Source organism: Pteropus vampyrus, unplaced genomic scaffold (genome assembly GCF_000151845.1).
Source record: "Pteropus vampyrus isolate Shadow unplaced genomic scaffold, Pvam_2.0 Scaffold128, whole genome shotgun sequence".
NCBI classification, from domain to species: Eukaryota; Metazoa; Chordata; class Mammalia; order Chiroptera; family Pteropodidae; genus Pteropus; species Pteropus vampyrus.
Window position 1 is genome coordinate 2,677,873 of NW_011888909.1, and position 20,000 is coordinate 2,697,872.

At 40.7% G+C, this 20,000-nt stretch overlaps 1 protein-coding gene and 2 long non-coding RNA genes across 15 annotated transcripts in view; 2 read left to right on the top strand and 1 right to left on the bottom strand.

The window, feature by feature from the left end:
• AUTS2 (AUTS2, activator of transcription and developmental regulator) overlaps window positions 1–20,000 on the top strand; it is a 1,087,944-nt gene that overhangs the window by 873,885 nt on the left and 194,059 nt on the right. The window lies entirely within an intron of this gene.
• Window positions 4,498–19,404, bottom strand: LOC111744137. Of its 2 annotated transcripts, XR_002782017.1 has the most exons (5): window positions 19,280–19,404; window positions 7,892–8,092; window positions 5,632–5,732; window positions 5,219–5,351; window positions 4,498–5,093 (listed from the first exon to the last, which is right to left on the bottom strand). It is a non-coding gene; the product is annotated as an uncharacterized LOC111744137 (long non-coding RNA). The 2 variants fall into 2 exon arrangements; XR_002782018.1 differs by lacking the exon at window positions 5,219–5,351 and having other exon boundaries at window positions 4,501–5,093.
• LOC111744138 overlaps window positions 19,289–20,000 on the top strand; it is a 2,919-nt gene continuing 2,207 nt past the window's right edge. The window contains exon 1 of the long non-coding RNA XR_002782019.1: window positions 19,289–19,393. This is a non-coding gene — a long non-coding RNA (uncharacterized LOC111744138). The remainder of the gene's footprint in view (window positions 19,394–20,000) is intronic.

A 20,000-nucleotide genomic window follows, 5' to 3' on the forward strand; every position in this document is an offset into this window, starting at 1 on the left:
TTCTTTTAAGTGTAAAGTTAGATTGTGTTTTGAGCTTTTTCTTGTTTCTTGAGGTTCTATATTGCTATGAATTTCCTCACTGTGTCTAATAGATTTTGAGTCATTGTGTGTTCATTTTCATTTGTCTCTACGTATCTTTTGATTTCTTCCTTGATCTCATTCACTGTTTAGTAGCATGTTATTTGCTCTCCATGTGTCTGTGTATTTTCTAGTTTTTTCTTGTAGTAGATTTCTAGTTTCATACCATTGTGACTGGAGGAGACAGTTGATATGATTTCAGTCTGAAATTTACTGATGCTTATTTTGTGCCCTAACATATGATCTATCCTGGAAAATGTTCCATGTGCACTTTAACTGTTTAAAAGGTACTTCTAAACTGTTTTCCAAAGTGCCTCCACTGTTTTACGTTCCCCCAGTAATGTATAAGTGTTCTAATTTCTTCACATCCAACATTTTTATTGCTTTTTTGATTATAGCTATTCTGGTGGATATGAAGTGGTATCTCACTGTGGTTCTAATTTGCATTTCCCTAATAACTAATGATGTTGAAGACCTTTTCATATGGTATTAACCATTTGTAGCTCTTACTTGATGAAATACTAACTCAAATCTTTTGTCCATTTTTTTAATTAGGTGATTTGTCTCTTATGATTGACTTTTAAGTGTTCTTTATATATTCTGGATACAAGTCCTTTATCGAGTATGTGATTTGCAAATGTTTTCTCCCAGTCAGAGGCTTGAGTTTTTATATAATGATGTCTTTTAATTTTCTTAAGTACAGAGTTTTTCATTTTTATGAAGTCTAATTTATCAATGTTTTCTTTTATGGATCATACTTTTGTTGATATATCTAAAACACTTTGTCTAACTCAAGGTCATGGAGACTTTCTTCTATGTTTTCTTCTAAAAGTTTTATAACTTTAGCTCTTCCACTTAGATTCGTGTGATCCAATTAACTTTTGTGTATGGTGTGAAGAGTATAAATTAATCTTCTTGCATGTGGGTATCCAGCTGTCCCAGCACCCTTTGTTAAAAAGACTATCCTTTCCTTATTGAAATGCCTTGGCACTTTTGTCAAAAATCAACTGACCATGTATATAAAGGTTTATCCCTGAACTCTCATTTCTGTACCTGTGATCTATACATCTATCCTGTGTCCCTACCACACTGTCTTGATTACCATAGCTTTGTAAGATGTTTTGAAATTAGGAACTATGAGTCCTCCAACTTTATTCTTCTTTTTAAAGAATGTTTTGACTATTGTTGACCCCACATTTCCATATAAATTTTAGAATCATCTTGTCAATTTCTGCACACAAAAAAAAAGTCTGCTGGGATTTTGATAGGGATTATATTTAATCTGCGGATCAACTTGGGTGGAATTGCCACCTTAACAATATTGTGTCTTCCAAGCCGTGAATATGGAATGTCTTTCCATTTATTTAAATTTTCTTTAATCTCTCTCAAAAATGTTTTGTAGTTTTCAATGTACAAGTCTTGTGCTACTTTCGTTAAATTTATTCCTAAGCATATATGTCTTTTTGATGTTATTGTGAGTTTTTTTATTAGGAATTTTTTAAACTTATTTTTTGAATAGTCCACTACTGCTATACAAAAATACAATTGATTTTCATATATTGATCTTTTATCTTATGAATTTGTCCAATTTGTTTGTTAGTTTTAATAACAACAAATTAGTAGTTGTTTTGTGGAATCTTTAAGATTCTCTTAGTATAGGATCATGCCATTTGTGAATAAACATAGTTTTACTTCTTCTTCTTCCATATGAATGTTATTTATTTCCTTTTCTTGCCTGATACAGAATTTAAGAGCTAAAACTCATTAATGTCCTGGTAAATTTCCATGATTACACTTATAATATAGATGAGGGGACTATAGCCATCTTTTGCAATACCAACTGAAGTTTATAGGGGCAGAGGGCAGAACTGGTCACTGCCTTAGCAGAGGAATAAAATGCCACTTTGCGTAGACTTGTGGTTCATTATTTTCCTGTTAGTGGTTGGTTCTTTAGCAACCTGGCTGAAGCAGACATTAAACCCAGTGAAACAAGCATGGAAGAGCTCTGAGTAGACAAAGATAGATGCCACACATCCTCCAAGCTCATTTATGTAACCCCCTGGAAAATCTCTGTTCTATACAGAACTTCATCTCCAAGTCTACATGTTGTTTTAACATGCATGGGTGCTTGGTTTTCTAGTGTTGGTTTGGTTTGGTTTGGTTTGGTTTGGTTTGGTTTGGTTTGGTTAAAAAACTATGCTTTAGGAAATATATTGGAGAAGAGACAAACCAGGAGACAAAGGACACTAAAAAGTGAAAAGATGGTTCTAACAGTGAGGAAAGAAATGGAAAAAACATTAAACATTCTATATATATTTCCTGGACACCTATTAATGCAAGCCTTGAGCTCAAGACCTTAAAAGCACCGCTGGCAAGCCAACTGAAGGCAGCTTCCCAGTCTTGGTAGGCTATAAGGGCATTGGCCAAGCAAGCCAAAACCCCAGTGACTCCATCTGTTTCTTTTGTGGCTAATGAATCAGATTCAAGTGCAATTCTTTATAATTTTCCTTATGAAACTCTAGCTTGTTAGAGTCAACCCATTATTCTAGTCTTTGAGAATCTCTTTGGATTCTGATTCTGGTTTCTGAGCTAAAGATTAATAACTAAGCTGAACAGTGATTTCTCGCAGTGGTATCCCTGTGTCTTCACAAAGGTTAAATCTATTTCACTGCAGAATGAAAACATTAGCTCCCATAGCTTCTTAAAAAGATCCTAATCAAGGAATATCAGAAAAAGGCATGCAAAATAAAAACCCCCCATCCAGCCAGGCTTCTCACTTTTGGAGTGGAAATTTATAGATAAGAAGCAATAAATAAAGTAGCATTGGAATATAACTCAAAGTATGAGATAAATATTCATAATTTCATACTGATATAAATTAACAAATGGAGGAGAAATAAAAACCCCGATGCAGAATTCCAAATAATTGATGTAAATATTCCATTCTTAAGGAAGAATATCCCCCAATTTCGTAGATATGGGCTGTGTAATAGTGAGTGTCTTCCAAAGAAAGGGGTATAAAAGGGGAGGGGAGTGACTGCATAATGGAGACACCTGACAAACACTACTTCAGTCTTGTGATCAAGGTCAAATCAATAGTCATAAATCATGATATTATATGATGAAAATGACTCTTTACCTCTGTGATCTCCCAAGAACCCATAAAGTCAGTCTTATTATGAGAAAAACACCAAACAAATTTCAATAATGGAGCATGCTACAAAATAGCTCAGTACTCCCCTCAAAATATCAAGGTCATCAAAATCAAGGAAATTTGGATAAACTGCCCAGTTAAGAGGAGCCCAGAGAGACAGAGCAACTAAGTGTAATGCGGTATCCTGAAAAGGATCCTGGAACAGAAAAAAGACATTAGGTAAAAACTAAGGAAATGTGAATAACATGTGGAATTCAGTTAATAATAATGTATTAATATATTAGCTCATTAATTGTAACAAATGTTCCATACTAATGTTAGATGTTAATTATAGGGGAAACTGAGTGTGGGGTACATGGGAATGCTCAGTACTATCTTCTCGATTTCTCTATAAATCTAAAATTGTTCTACAAAAGTCTATTTAAAAGAAACCTTAACATCACTACCAATTTGGAAAAACCTTAAAGGCTTAGTATCAATTATCTGGAAAATTTATTTGTGAGAAAACCTTATTTCTTTATGATGATGGATAAGTGAAGCATTGTTGAATTATCTCTGCATCTCTGAGCAAGTTAATGTTTCTAAGAGGAGAAAGTGTGAGGGATGGAAAGTAGGAGAAAGAAAATGCATGTGTGTGTATGTGTGTGTATGTGTGTGTATGTGTGTGTATGGTTAAACAAGAGCAAAAAGTGAATCCTAAATTGTTAAAAGCCTGGAGTGGAACTTAATCTAATTTATAAGCAGTTCCACTAGAGATGTACGAGTATTTTGTTGTTGTTGTTATTAAAGAGAAAAACTAGTTTCAAGCATTATTAAGCTTTTTTTCCCCTCCCAGAAGCTAAGAAAACCATCTGTGAGAACCTGTTTGCATGTTTGTTTTCTACAATAAAATGCAAAATACTTCTTCCTGTTAGCAGATTATACCATATGCCTCTCCCTGTAACAAAATCAGCATGTTTATTAATGAACCCAATCAGAGGCAAAGATTTAGAAAGATTTAAGGAATTGAATTTTCCATTCAATATTTCAGCAAAAGGAAATTCTGATTAGACATCGTTGTTGTGCTTGGAAAATATAAGCTTTGTTTTTGCTTTGAAATCAACTTACTTGGCAGGGGACAGAGAGCAGGAGGAGAAGCCTTTGAAATTTTTTTTGTAAAAAAAAAATCTGCATTTAAGAATGGCCCTTCCTGTCTGATGATTTCCCTGCTAATTTATCCACAGTTTATATGTGATTAATATTTAATTTGATCAGTTTCATTTTTTTCCATACAGACTAATTAAAGTGCCTGATGGCCCAAATCCCCCATATCTGAATGCAGTTACAAGCCTGTGGGCTTCCTGGAGTGAAAGGAAGCGGATGAAGTAGTGTCAGCCATACTGGCAAAGCAGCCCATGGTACCCGTAATGGGAACATCTGAGCGTTCCAGTGCCAACCCTCACTGGCAGTCCCGTTGACCACCTGAATAGTCAAGTGGCTTGGTGGCACTGGGTGCATTAGAAAGAAAGTCCGACCTACCACCTGCAGGACAGCAGCTCAAGTGCCAAGCACCAAACCAAGCAAGTGGCTTGGAGTAAGTGACTCTCCGTAGGCCCCAGTTTGCTCACCTGATAAATGAGGGTATCAGCTCTGTCATTCTTTTATTTCCAAGCTTACGGAAAAGTGGAATGTGGCACTAGAGACCGTAAGTGATAGAAGTCTTGAAAACCAGACACAGGGCAGATTTTAGGATAGATGTTCTGCTCTGATCATTCAGCCTCCATTCAAGTCTTCTTTCTATTCCATGGTGTAGACAGAGCCTCGCAAACGTGGTTCTCATTTTATTGCATTCATTTTTCATCTGCTGTAGCTTCTTAGAAACCTTACAAGAAAATGAAACACATTACCAAGGGCACAACTTAAAGGGGGAAAGTGATTGATGAGCCCTTGGAAGGGCAAGAGCGGGCTGTGGAGCCACCATAAGCTGAGCCAGAGTAACCCCTTTACCTTCTTCACAGGATCTTTTGACAGCATTTTTGTGCTGTAGTCATGATACATACGGATCTCAACAAGGCAGCTAACCAAGTGTCAACTCTGTCCTTGTAGGCAATACAGAAAAGTGTCTTCTTGTTCTAATGAGCTAGAGCAAATGAGAACAAGGAGGCAGTTTGGGCAACTTTGGTAACTATAGAAAGAAGCATTTTAAATTTGAGTAAATGGGCTGGGGCAGGGAAGGTAGGGCTAAATATTTATAGGCTAATGATTTTTGAAAAGGATATCGAAGATTGTATTAAGATTCCTCATAAAAGGACCTTTTGACTGTTCAACCACCCTATCTCTAGAGTAGACACTTATCAATAGCCCCCAACCCAACCAAGTCCCCCGAACACCCTGCCATCCAAGGAAAAATACATACACACCAATAAAACACATGTCCTTGAGGATTCTTTGGCCCCTGGATACTCTGGTACCTCCTCAGATTTTTCTTACTGTGTGGCTTCCTCTCACTAGAGGAGCTGGCCTGGAGGTAAAGAGGTAAATGAGATGCTTAGCAACAAAGACTGCTACCCCGTGTGGCCAGGCCAGAGAGGAGTCAGGGGCTACAGAGGCTGAGAAGTTGTGTAGGAGCCAGGGACGTGTGGCTGATAAAGGAAGCCTGCCCGCCCACCGAAGGTCTGAATGCTGAGTTCCCAAGTGACCACCAAGGGGTATGGCCCAGACGGACAGTGGTCAGGTGTCACATTGGACAGCTGATCTCCAGTGATGAGAGGCTGTGCTAAGGAGACATGGATTGAAGCTTTGAGCCCATGTTAATTGACTTTGTTCTATTCCAACGTTGTAAAAATTTTTGGTTCAATTCAGTAAATATTCCTGTTCTAGCCAGGTAACAGAGCTTGACACTATGAATGCAGAGATGGATAAAGTACGTCTCTGATCTAATGGAGATACAAACACAAACAAATAAATGTCATTCATTATGATAGATACTGGGTTACCTAGAAAGAACAGTGGAGATAGACAAGAGGTGAATTGTTGAAAGTGTATGGTCGGAATAGCACAGTCTTCCCTCGTCACAAACCAGTCGAAACCAAGAACCTGCTGGAGGAAACATTCCTGCGAGTTCATTGGAGGTGGATTTCCATTCTTCCGAGGAGTGATAAGAAGTATAACTGGAGAAAATGGTTCCATGGACAAATAAGTTGAGGAAATCCTGGGTTAAATAAAGTTAGACATTTGCTTTCATTGGTAGGTTGTGTTAACTGCAGAACTTCTCAGAGGCTTAAGTATTCTAAAACATATTTTGTGAATATTTCAGAAAAAGATATGGTACTGAGTATTTTGACTTGGAAGCCTTTTCCCACAGAGTATATCCTTAGACCTGGAACCCTGCCACAGTGGCCTGTCTCTTGTTACTTTTTTCATAAGCTCTGGACCCAAACTGCCAACTTCTCACCATGTATCTCTGTGTAAGTATCTGCAACTTAACACTAGTATATCTGACATTTTACCATTCCGCATACACCATGCTCCTCCTTAACTGTATGCCATTTTGAGTGCTGCTGGTGAACTCCTGCCCATCCTTCAAAACCCAACTCAAATGTCTCCTTCTCGCTTACTTCCTCCCAGTGCTCCCCCCCCCAAGAACATCTCTACCTCTAACGTGTCACAACTCACACTGGCATGGTGGTTATCGGTGTGGGTTTTGTGAAGTCGAGGACTGTGCCTTATCTGTGTTTAAATCCTCATCATTGAGCAGAGTGCAGGGCACTTGGCGAGTCTGTGGAGCTGGATGCATGTCTTTCATTCTAGTCAGGCCTGTGCAGTGGAGGGGAGTCTCATCTTTATTGCCACATCTGGCCTTACACCGGAGGCCTAAACCTGCCGGATGCAGTTTTGTTCTTTTCCCTGCTGGTTAGGGCTTTCAGGCACCCAAAAGCTGAAGACCCTCAGAGACTCCAGAGGAGGCCACAGGGGCCTCTGGCTGCAGCCACCCCTTGGTTCTCAGCCAGCCAGTGCTCCCAGCCCACAGCCTAGACTGGAGGAGGTGAGCAGGAGGCCCAACTTCTCCTATCCAACTTGGCCGAGTCATGTTGATATTCTGGCGGCATAGCTGGGCTTGTTATTGAGCACATGCTTTGCAGATTAGCCTGTTTGTATAGCCAATCGAACATGTGCTCCATTAAAAATTAAAGCATCCTGTTTTAAGGATGGAGCAGGAGACATCAGCTGCCACTGTGTAGCAGACATGCAAAGCCCCAGAGCCCATTACCATAGGTTACAGCAAATGTTAATCAGTGCCAGCGCAGTTAAATAATGCAGTTTGTGCAGATGGCAGCTACTACATCTCCTCACAGATGTGTCCTCAAGTCCCGGAGGTTGCTGTATCACAGGAGTTGTCGGGAGCAGTCAGATCTGATGCTGACTGTCAGTATCACCTTTTGTGTTTGTGCTCATCCACCAGCCAGCTGAGAGGCGATGATCAGGATGACTCCAGGCCCTGTTTCCAGCAGCCCCTCCAGAAGCTGGAGCAGAGTGCACGTGAGGCTCACAGGAAAGCAGGACTATTTTGCTAAGTAGCCAAGAACACCCAAAGTAAAGTTCTGCGTCTGTTCCATGCAACCTTCCCCAGCTGCACCCTGTGAGAGGCGTCCAAGCCAGGTGGAGGGGGAGTGTCCTCACCTTCACACTTTACTGCGCTCTGGTTGTTGGCGGGCAAGAATTATATATGTTCTTCCCTGGCTTGGAACACCATGCTGGGTCGGGAGGCAGAGTTCCCATAGTTCCTGCTGTACAGACAGTGCCTGATTCTAAGCAGCAGTACGTTGTCCCCAGAGCCCAGGCACTTGGTTCTCTGGTCCAGGTGTCCCTATCCTTGGGACCCTGAGAAGACATTGTATGTAAAGTTAAGTAACAAATCACCACTTGTGCTGCGAGCAGTATGAAGCAACCAGTCATAGTGAGAAAAGACCAAACTGTTTCAAACTGACCAGTTCTTCACTCTCCCTGGAGCCCTTCAATAGAAGCTTTTTCTTTTTTTGTGGGGAGGATGGGGAGATGGGCCTTCTGTGAAATACACCGTTGACATTCACACATTCACCCCTGGGAGCATTACATTTCATCATTGTCAGTAACGGGTACAATTACTGAGCCAATAATGGTAATCCTCTGTTATCAAGAGAAGATGAAATTAAGCTCAGGGTAATCAAGTATAGGACATTTTTAAATAGAGAAGCAGGAAAGATTCTTTTGAGATAGTTAAATATTTTATTTAAAGCTTCAAGCTTCAGCTTTCTGAAAAATACACTCCTGTCATATTTCCTGAATGTCGTAATATTCCTGACTATTATCAAATGTTATCGAAAATGTAATGTGGAGGAAAACAGTAAAAGAATTTATTCATCTTATTTTCTTTCCAGATTCGTCCAACTATGCTGTATCTTCATTCCTAGGTGTAACAAACTGCATGTTGCGAATGTAATGCGTTGCTGCGTAAGTGTGCATGTGGAAATGAGGGACAGGAACGAGGGTCTTTTTGCTTTCTTCGACCTAAGTATAGATACGTTGTTCCTCCTTCATCATAGAAAATGCTGCCTTGAAAGCCATGCATCAGATGATATCACTTCTGCCCTTTCTTACCTACCATCCTCTCCCTCATTTGTTGAAGATTTTAGCATCTGACACGCCCCTTCTTTCCACTGAGACTCAGCATTCACATGACAACCCGTCAGAGCCTCTGGCCTCTCAATTCTTGACCTCCTTGCTTCCACCTCAGCCTCCCACTGCCCATCGTCATGCTCTTCATCTTGTCACTACCAGTAACAATACCAATTTTAAAATCGTGATTCCCAAATCATTGGAGGCAAGGAGAACAAGAAACCGAGAGTCCAGACCTTCCATTGTCTTCTCACATTTAGAACAAAGGTCCTCCCCAGAGTCTGGCACCTACCTACTGCTCAACTTCATTGCCCAACAGTCCACTCAGTCGCCTGGCCTGTGGTTTGTCCTTCCAACGAGCTGAGCCAGTGTGCACCTCAGAGGTTTGTTCCATTTGTGAATTCTCTACCCTCTTATCGTGTCACTTGGCTTGTTCCCTCACTTCATTTGGGTCGCTCTCTTTAAATGCCATCTCGGGAAGCCTTTCCTGACTGTATAAAAACAGCAGTGCTCCCACCCTCCAAGTCACCTGTGTCTCCTTATCCTGCTTTGCTTTTCTTCATAGCACTTAGCCAACATTTACACACACACACACACACACACACACACACACACACACACACGCACGCATGCACATTCATTCCCTTATTCATTGACTGTCTCCTCCATTGGAAGACAGGGATTGGGCCTCTTGTGTTTACCACTATACTCCATGCACTTTTAATGGTCTTTTTTTTTAGAGAATTAATTAGTTGAATGGTCGAATGAATGAAAGAATATGTTTGGGCTGGAAGCAAATTTTGGAGGTGAGGTTTCAAGAAGACAGGGTCATTTATAAAGCTTTCTAGTAAACTTTCTATCAAAAACATTTTTTTCAACTATTAACACTTTATAAATGAGCAAATTTCACTTCCTAGAAGGTGTCCTTAGGTGCCAAGAATTTGGGAAAGCAAAATAATTTACTTTCCTAATACTTTGTGAAATCTAGACTATTTCAAGCTGTGAGACTCTTAGGGCTAGCCTTAAAAGTTCCCCCATCCTATTTTACTTCACTAGCAAGTTTCTTTCTTTTTTTTTTTTTTCCCAACGAAAACAAATCTTTTTTTTAACTTCTGATTTGAGAACTAGAACAAGGTTTTGTAATCAATCCCACACCAGGCAAATACAGTTGATGCATTTAAGCAGATTAGGTTATAACTTGAAAGCAGCAGAATCAGACAGGGGCTTGAAAGTGTAGCTTAAAGTGCCAGCCGTGTCAAAGGGACCCCCTCTCTGAAGTACTATAGTATTGGTCCCTGTTACTTAGACAAATCCAACTCTAAAAAGTTTTGACAGTTTGTGTCTGTGAGCAAAAGTGAGATAAAATGGTTCTTTTTCACTACCCTGATTTGGAAGAAAAGTTCCAAACCAGAGTGAGATTGTCATTGTCATGTAGTAATTTAATCTTCTTTTGGTCTTTATTCTCCCTTTCTAAATCTTAGCATATGAGACCATAGGTTCCCTCTTAAAATTTTCCATTTGGCTTCTTTCTTGTTTTACCAATAAGAGCTTAATTCCTCCTCTCCACCAGTTCATCACCAAGGCATTTACTCTGAAGATTGTGTATGCCTCTGTGCCAGTTGGGATATTTTGGGCTGCAAGTAACAGAATTTCTAACCAAAAGTGGCCGTAAAAAAGGGATATTTAGTTAATTATCTCACAAAATGAGACATCCAGAGGTAGCCAGGTGAGTGCTGGACTGGCTTCTCTAAGGGTCTCTTGGCTTTACCTTCTGTTGATATGATGGCTGCCACAGCTACAAGCATTGTATCTCCAACTCATGCCCACGGAAAGAAAGAAGGAAGGAAGGAGATAGACTTAGTCCTTCACCGTGTGTTTCTTTTTATTAGAAAGGACCTTTCCAGAGGTCCTGCAGGGACTTCCCCTTACATCTCATTAATGATTCATCTAGAACTGGGTCACATGTCTACCAGAACTAGTCACGAGCATGTACAGATTAGCTTAGACCACTTCAGCGTGTCCTGGGCTGGGCACATGACTGATACCTGAACAAAGCTGGGGTTTTCTCATAACAGAGAAGGGACAAGCTGCTGGGAGATCACCATCTCTGCTGTACATTGTCTTCTACAGCAATGCAGCCTGTCATTTCTACTGGGAAAAACTCATTCCAAGTGGAGTAGTAGATTAGCTTGGTGTCTGTTTTGATAGGCTAGAATAGTATAAAGCATTTAGAAGTGATCTTAAAACACTTGCTCATTTATGTCAGCACGGGTTATTTATATACCTCTAGGATAGCACTTAGTACACAGCGTCATGATTCCATGTCTTCATGTCACCAGGGGCCTCTGATTTCTACTTTGTGTTCAGAGCGTACAGAACAGTGCCTGCAACTTAAAAGAGGTAGAGATTCACTCAGTTTTTGCTGAATGAGTGAAGAAATGAATGAATAAACGATTGAATGAATGAATGAATGAATGAATAAGCAAATGATGAGTAGGACATTCTTGAAGTCATGTTTACGAAGAGCAGTTGAAATAATTATAAATGTTTACCTGGAGAATGAATGAATGAATGAATGAACATGCAAATGAATAAGGAAATGATGAATGAGATGTATTTGAAGCTGTGGCCTATGAACTGTTAAATGACGATAAATGTTTACCTGGACAACAGATTTGAGGAATACAATGACTTTTTAAAATAAAGTGCTTGAAATTCTTTCAAGTGAAAGAGATTACAATCGCTTTGTGGGTTCTCTAAGGATAGAGCTTGGCAAAGCGAGTTGAAACTACAAGGAGACAGAAAATTCTTTCTTGTATTGAGCTAAAATCTAAAAGTGGAGTTATGTGAAGTTGAAATTAACTGCCTCAGGAAAGAAGGAGCACACCATCACTAAGCACAGAGTGACTAGGCGCCTGGCAGGTTATTGTAAACGGGGGTCCATTTATCACTGAAGATTGAACCAAATGATGCTTATTCTCTGTTGTATCTGTGGGCACTCCCCAGCAGCGATGGGATTCTCTGAAATTTTAAGAAAAAACTCTACATTTTAAGTGTTGAAGACAATTCAGTAGTTATTTCCAAAGAAATAGGAGATTTTATAATGCTGCGAAACATCTTTGAGTAATCCCACCTGTATTTATTATTCCCAATCATATGCGCTATTCTGTTGGGCTCAGTTTTTTGATAGGAGAAATTCTTTAAGAAGAAAAAGATGTTAGATCTCATTGGTTTTGTCTGTCTTAATGGTGCCTGTTTCTAACTTCAGTACATTATCTACTTTATGTTTTCTTTAGGTTCACCTTGTGTACTCTTGACATATTTGGGTAGAGAATGAAGAGAAGTGCTCAGCCTCAGGGGGTGGGGGCATGGCCTGGGGTCCACACGGACTGTCTCACTGCCCACCTGCAGAACTGAAAGTCAGAGAAAAGAGATGGAAAATGAGAAACTGGGGGGCATCATTCGTTCTTGTAATTATAGTGAGGAAGTGTACTGCTTATGTATGTTCCCTCAGTAAAACAGGTGTTCTGCCCTTAAAATGGTAATTACAGCCTATTTCAGATCAATGATCTTCACTTATTTCATATCACTGCAGCATTTTTTCCATGTTCAACCACCCTGTGATATAGAAAGCTTGCTCACCCTTGAAAAAATCAAAATGCATATAGATTTTCTGAAATAAGCCCCCTTTCTGGAAGTATTTTGTGGTTAGTTTCAAAATGTAATATCCTGAGGAAGGTTTAGGTTGGCTTTTTATTTTAATGCAAAATAAAAAGTAAGTCACTGTGCAATGAGTGATTTTACTTCCATTAGCCTAATGTCTTTGTGGTTTCATTTGAGGTCACTACTAGATTATTTTTCTTGCATTATTTCATCAGCTGTCAGTTCTATTAATATAATGTAATTCATTCAGTGCTGAGATTTTTTAAAAGACATCACTGTAAGCGTAGAAGGCAGTTTTTTAGGAAGTTTATTTAGATGATTGTAGGGTGTCAGACTGCCTCAATCTTCTTCATGCTCAGTGTCTGAAGGGTCACTTACAGATTGCACATGCTCTTGGATGCTCAAGTGGTTATTCATGATTGTGTTTTTATACCCAGCACATAAAAATATATCTGCAGCTTCTCTATTATCATCTTTTGAAAGACTGTGGCTTGCCTGTGGGGTGTACAATTGTGTTCACTACTTAGATTATAGGATACCTGATATATCTTTTATTTAACACTATCAGTAACCCTTTTAAGGAGGTTTTACTTCATTTTACTCTATTAATATGTTCATTCTTGGGCTTTGATTACAATAATGCAGTGAATTTATGTTTGCATATATAGTGAATATCATTCAGGAAATCTTTTGAAAATCATTCATTAACCACCAGCTATATACACCTTGTTAATCCCTAGTGCTTGTAAAGAAATTAGAAACTCTGCTCTTGAACTTGAATAAATGATTGAGACCTATGGAAACATCTAGAAAAGTGGTTCTATGTTTCTTTTTCTTTTATGGGTTAATTTTTAAATGTTAAAAAAATGGAACTCTACACAGTAATAGTTATACCTGTACCATCTTATAATTAAAAAAAAATAAAAAGCATATATTGAAACACATATGGGTAAAATGATACAATGTCTTGGGATTGTTTTTATATAATCTGGAAATGTGGAAATACTGGGAATTGGTAGAGTGTAGATAAAACAAGGTTGGCCATGGGTTGATAACTGAAGCTGAGTGATGGCAGGTGGGGTTTATTATACAGTTCTCTGAACTTTTTTATACAGCTTTCTCAAATATATTTGAAATTGCTAGTTATTTAAAAAAAAACATAAGGAATAAAGGGTGACTGTGAATTTAGCTGTATTTTTAAAAGGAATACATATTTTAATAATCACTGAAGCATCTCTGTTTCAAAAATAATAATAGTTACATGAGAGTAGCATATGATTTATTCAGACTACAGACAGAGATTGGTGCTGGAACACCTTTGCTGTAACTATTAGAGTACAGTAGATAAGCAAGTTCAAGGCAGCTTGATACATACTGTGTACACAACTGTTGAGTGCATTCCACGGGACATAATTCTTGACTGTAACAGTGTGCGTACAGCTTCGTTAATGTACTCCTGCTATGTTGCTTAGTAAAGGTAGTGCCCTATGGAAGAAGATGGTGCTGTCGCTTAGGCAGTGATAACATTTAACACAGAATATCTAAGGCTGACACATGTTAGAAAGTCTAGAATAGAAAGCAAATAATCTAATCCATTCAAAACTCAGAAAGCCTCCAAATAATAGCAATTTTACCCTATCAGCCTCTGCCAAATTTGCCGTTGGCCCACTGTCTCCGGTGCCAGATTGCCAATGACTTTCTTCCCTGATCTCAGTCATGTCGACCTATTCCTGCTGTCTCTTCCTCAAGCAGAATTTAAAACACCTACATTGTATTTTGATGTCTATGAAGATTAGAGAGGAAAAGTATGTTTGCTGCCTTTTTTCCCTGGCCTGTTTTTATTGGGACATTATTTCCTTGAAACTCTTGGCCTACGAAAGCGTGCAGGTGAAATTATCCTTAATTGATAATTATATAGGTTACATGGGAATTGAATATCTATAATAAATCAGCCCTAAGAAAATGTTTCTTTTTAAAATTTATTAAATATTGGAACTTTATACAAAAAATAACATTGAGATATTTAATTCATGGTCCAGCTATGGTGTTCATTTAAAGGTTTAACTATTTCCCACTGTTTAAATATATCTGTCTACTCTTTTGTGCTAACTTAGCATGTCCAAAATATTGAAAAACGAATGATCAAGGATTTTAAGGAATACTACCCCGGTGAAGCCAGAGGATATTCTTGAGGAGAAAAAAAAGAATGCATGAAACTTATTTAACAAGAAAGATTTGAGTCAGGCAATCTACATAATATATCCACTGGCATTAAGGCTGTCATCTTGGTATTGCATTTCTGGTACGAATTTCGCAATAGCTGTCTTTCACTGTCGGTTCTAATAAAGAGTGTTGGTCAGCTTAAATTCCCTGGGAGCTCGGAGTTATGTTTTGTGAACTGCATGTGCCTGAGGCCTCTCATGCATGATTTAAACTGCTTTGTAAATGTCAATAGGTGGAAAAGCATTGGATCCCTTGTAGATTTCTCCAAATCCTCAAAGATGTGTATGCCATGTATAAACCATGCTGCACTCTCAAGGCCATTGCTGTTTTTTATACTTGCCTAACTGGGGGTTTAAGATATTGCCAGAAGCAAGATATCAGTGTGTGCATGTCTCGATCCAACTGGCCAATGAAACCCTTTATTAAGAAACCCTTTGCACCAGAGAGCATCTCCAGTGACCTGAAATGGGCACACCTCATGAATGTTGAATGGTCTTCAAACTCTACTTCTTCATTCTTGACTTTTTTCAAAATGCACATTCGACTTAATTGAATTTACTGATTTCATACACCATTCCATGGACAGCTGTGTGGGGCTGTAGAAAAAATACCTCCATTGGGAGTTCTCAGGCCTGGTTCCTGCCTGGCTCTGTCACTTCTGGCAGTTTGTTCTTGGGCAAACCACTTAACCTTTTTTGGGACCTCCCCACTTTTGGATCCAGTGGGGTTGAATCCAGGAGGCTGATAAATGATCTCCAGTTACTCCTCGTCTCTCCAATATCATGGATTCCAAGAGATAGTGACAGACAGCCAGTATGACACTTTTAAAGCCATGGGAACACATGTCACTTTTTAATTAGGCTTGTTCTATCCTCTACTGGGCAGCAGCCCCAGAATGGCCATCCGCACTCACACAGAGGGGTCTGAATGGTCAGCCCGAAGGCTTACCAACTCATCTGTGTTCAGAGCCCATCCTTGTGATGTTTCCCATCGGCCTGAGAGCAGTGTGAGGCTGCTCCCCTTGCTGCCCCTGCCCCCCACAGTCCTGTATTCCTTTAGTAAAAGGTGTTTTCTCACTTTCATGTCTGAAGAGGCCAAAGCAAATGATAGTGAGGAGATGGCATTCCAGGGTCGAGGTCCCCCATTTGAGCAGAAACACTAAACTGGCTTTCTCGGAGGCTGTTTCTTACTCATTTTGGAACCCGTCATTCTGGCTAGTGTGGTATCTGGAGACAGAAGTGCTTAGGAAAGGCATGCTACATAAACATTGCAGAATGAAGTTAGTCAGAGTCAGCCATCAGAACAGAGATGGCCTTTTTTGTTCTTCCGCTTCCTTTTTTGATTCCTGCATAGTTCTGGATGAGTCACTTTGATCTTTTCGTTCCCCGTGTTCACTTTCTAACATAGTCTCTTCCTGAGGGGACAGTTTTCACAGGATTAAGGAGGAGTGCCTGTGGCAGCTCTGAGGCCAGCCTGCCTAAGTCTGAATCCCGACTTTTCTCCTATTAACTGTGTCGCCTTAGACAGGTTGGTTAACCTTTCTGTATCTCAGGTTTTAATCTGCAAAATGGAGACACTACAAGTACCTATCTCATTAGAATGTGAGGATTAATTGGGTTCTACACATATAGCTCTTAAAAAAGAGGCATATGGAAGTGTTTGCTGTTATTAATATGGTTTTTCTTGTTTTTATTATTTTTGAAAGTACTAAGTTGAACCTTTTTAAAAAGAGAACAATTTCACCAGCGTTGGAAAAAAGTCATTTGCCTAATTCCCATCTTCTCCACCCCAGTGGGAGTGGTCTAAACGGTAGAGCTCCGGTCTGAGGTCTCGCTCACTCGCTCTGGGTCCGTGCCCGCTTGGTTAGGAAGCACCGCTCCCGGCCTACACTGTCTCGACGTCCACATCCTTGGCAGCCACAATGAGGCTGATTTGGAACTCTGCAACCTGGAGAGACCTTTGCAACACTGTCGCCACCAGTGTTCCATTTGTGTGTTTATAGAATGTCAAGTAAGCACGTACTTTGTCACCCTCTGACGTGACCTCGGGGTTACTTTCTGAGGCTGTTGACAAATTTTTAGACATCCCAGTTTTATCAGCGGAAACCTTGAAGAGTGACAAATGGTTCTTGGAAGAGTTGGTACCTACTATAAAATGTCAGCTGGCTCATTTATAACCCGGTGATGTCCAGCGTCTAAGCCGTGCTATCAGCGTAGACTATAGATAACTCACCCTCATGATGCTCCACTCTCCCCAAGTACTTTGCGCAGCTGTTCTGGTTGAAGACCCAGTTGACATCTATAATAGATATCAAATGGAGAGCCTCTTATTTTATCACTTTCTGTGTTTCAACACTGGCAGTCCCTGGGGACTGTTGGAAACAGGCAGCCGGCACATTATGGGAAAGGTGACTTGCTGAGCCCCTGTGCCCCGAGGACATTATTAAGTGCTAGAGAACCTTGTTAGTTCATAAAGTTGGTTCAAACCAATTATTGCTGTGTGACCATTACCATTGCCAAGAATGTAACTCTTTTAAATTCTTGCCCATAAAGCCGATCTTTCCAGTACATTGTATCATAGAGCAAGGCTTCTGATCTGGCCACAGTTGCATTCCACTGGCTGCAAAGACTAAACACTGCATTTGCTGCTCAGTGTTGGTTATCCTTCAGTGCTTCATAGAGGCGGCAAGACTGCTATTTATAGATTTACTTTCTGTCTCTCTGGTTCAGCACAGTCAGTTTTGACACACTGTCCCAGTAATCTGATCAGCCATGCTGCTTTTAAATGAAGGTCTAGGCCTTGGCCTCTGCAGAGAGGGTGACAGCTGTCAGATACAGATAGTAGGCTACAGACCCTGGCTGCTAACACCCTCTCATTCATTCCTGTTACAGATCATTGACCACAGCTTGAAGCCGTGCTTTACAGTCCGCCGATTAGTTGGCAAGAGATCTACATACTGTATTAGCAAGGTCAGCCACTGAGATGAAGGCAAAACTTAAACCCCTGCACTATTTTTAAACCGGTAGCCATTTGTTAAAGCTGGTTATTTTGGTGCATGTCTCTCTTCTTTTCTTTCTTTTTTTTTTTTCTTCCTCTCTCTCTCAAGATAAAAGATACTTGTTAAAACTCTTTATGAGAGTTCATGGAGATGGTGAAGAAGATGAGATGTTTCGCACCTGAGAAGGGTGCAGTCTTTCTCAGAAACTCATTCAGCCATGGTGGGGTCAAAAACAGCGTTAGCCATGCTCGTTCCTTGTTTTGATCAGACTGTGTTGGGAAGTCTCAGCCCAGGGATCCCAGATGAATGTTCGACCTATGAGTACTCTCTCTGGCCGTGAACGTGTGGATTAGGCAAGTCTGGGCTGAAGTGAGCTGAGTTACAGCTCTTACAGCCCTGTTCACTCCTAAATGAGAGAGTCGGTCTTCCTTGCCAGCTCAGATGATTGGGCCCATTTGAGAGGCATTCCCTTCTCCAGGGTCCGTCTTCCTCCAGCACCTCGTATCTGGGCGTTAGGAACCTGGCATTGTTCAATGTGCCATGTCAGACTTGCATAAGGAGAACTTGTCCCCAGGGACACCTCGCATCGTAAAAGTGATTCGCTGACTTCTTCGTATCCACTGAACATCTCTGCTGTTCTAGAATCAACACAAATGACCAAACCTTCGATCTTGTCTTTACCCAGAAGGGTGTCTACTTACAAGATCTTGAACTCTACCTCTCCGTAACCACCCTCCTCTGTGCTTTCACCTCTCCTACTCCTTCATTCCCACTGATCATTCCTTTACCTTCATGACAGCCACCTGTGCCTTCGCTCGTCTCTGTTGTCCCCTGGGACCTCATTATCCTCATGTGGGCCCAGCTGGAGTTCCCATTCTTTTTCAAGGTTATGCTCTCTACTCTCTCTATTTTATATTCCCCTCGCCCTCTTCTGTGAACTTGTTGCACCTTCTTGTTGCATTCCCATCTCCTGTCTGATCTCTCCTTTTTCAGTCTCTACTTTTTGTTGACTTATGACCCAGCTCGGTTTCCTCAGGGTTCAAGGGCACTGCAGGCCCTTGACACTGTCTCATTCTACCATCTTATGGTATTGCCTCCTGTTTTGTTTCTTCTCCCTCCCCAAGGCCTCGTGCACACATTTACTGAACACGCCCTGCATTATCGAGCTGCTTTTGCTGCTTTTGCCTTCTATCACCCTGGAGAGCCTTTAAAATGACAGGTCTTAGTATACTTGGTATACATACTCAATGAATATTTGTAGGATGAGTGCACGAATACCAGTGAAATGTTTGACATTGTTCTCAGTGTTGACTCAAACGCTTTGAATGAAAAGGTCAATAAAGATTAGTGGAAAGAAGTTACGTCTGACCACAAACAAAGTTGAGATTGAAGACTTGCTAGAAGTGTAACTTGGGGCGGGTTACTCTGAGACTTGAATTTCTCATCTATAAAATGAGGCAAATGATATCATCGTCAAAGATTCTCGAGAGGATTAGAGAAAAATAGAAGTAAAGTGCCTAGCACGGTACCTGGCAGAGAGAAGGAACTTGGTAGATGTTAATTTCCCGACTCTGTCATACAGCACCCACTCCAGACTTCAGTGTTCTGGGACGTTCCTTTCCATTTACTTCAGGAGGCGACAGGTAGGACTGCTTTGGTGGCAGAGAGAAGGCTAGGAGATCCCCTGGGTCTCCTGACTTTTTACTGCAATAAATCAGGGGATGTTTAAGCAGACTTTGGCCTGCAGAAGGTGACTCCCTCTCACATTCTCAGCTTCCCCAGGATGCCCAGGGAATCCAGGTGGAAACTGGGCTTCCACTTCCCCGCTTCAGATTGGAGCTGGGAGACGTTAGCCTGTGTGGAGGAGCATGGGGACATCTCAGCCTGGCTGCCGCGTGGTGTGCAGGTGCAAGATGTGTCAGCTCTGGGAACCACAAGCCTCTGCCCCAGACACACCGGGCGGTCACGCTTTTGCAGGGATGAAGCAGCAGCCCTAAGAATGCTCCCCCTCCCCTTCTAGCAGTCATCATGAGGTGGGATCTGGAAGGGATCTGGTCCTGTTAGGACTGAGGGGGAAGATCTGGGTCCTGTGCAGAGCAGCTTTGGGATATTAATGAGTCTGTGTTCCACAGAAAGGAGAAACTTGCCTGTTTCATTTATTTGCAATAAACCATATGAGATAACATTCGCAGGCAGCTCAAGTATTTGTCAAGTTCAGAAGTAATTCAGGCACGTGACGGGGGCGGGGGA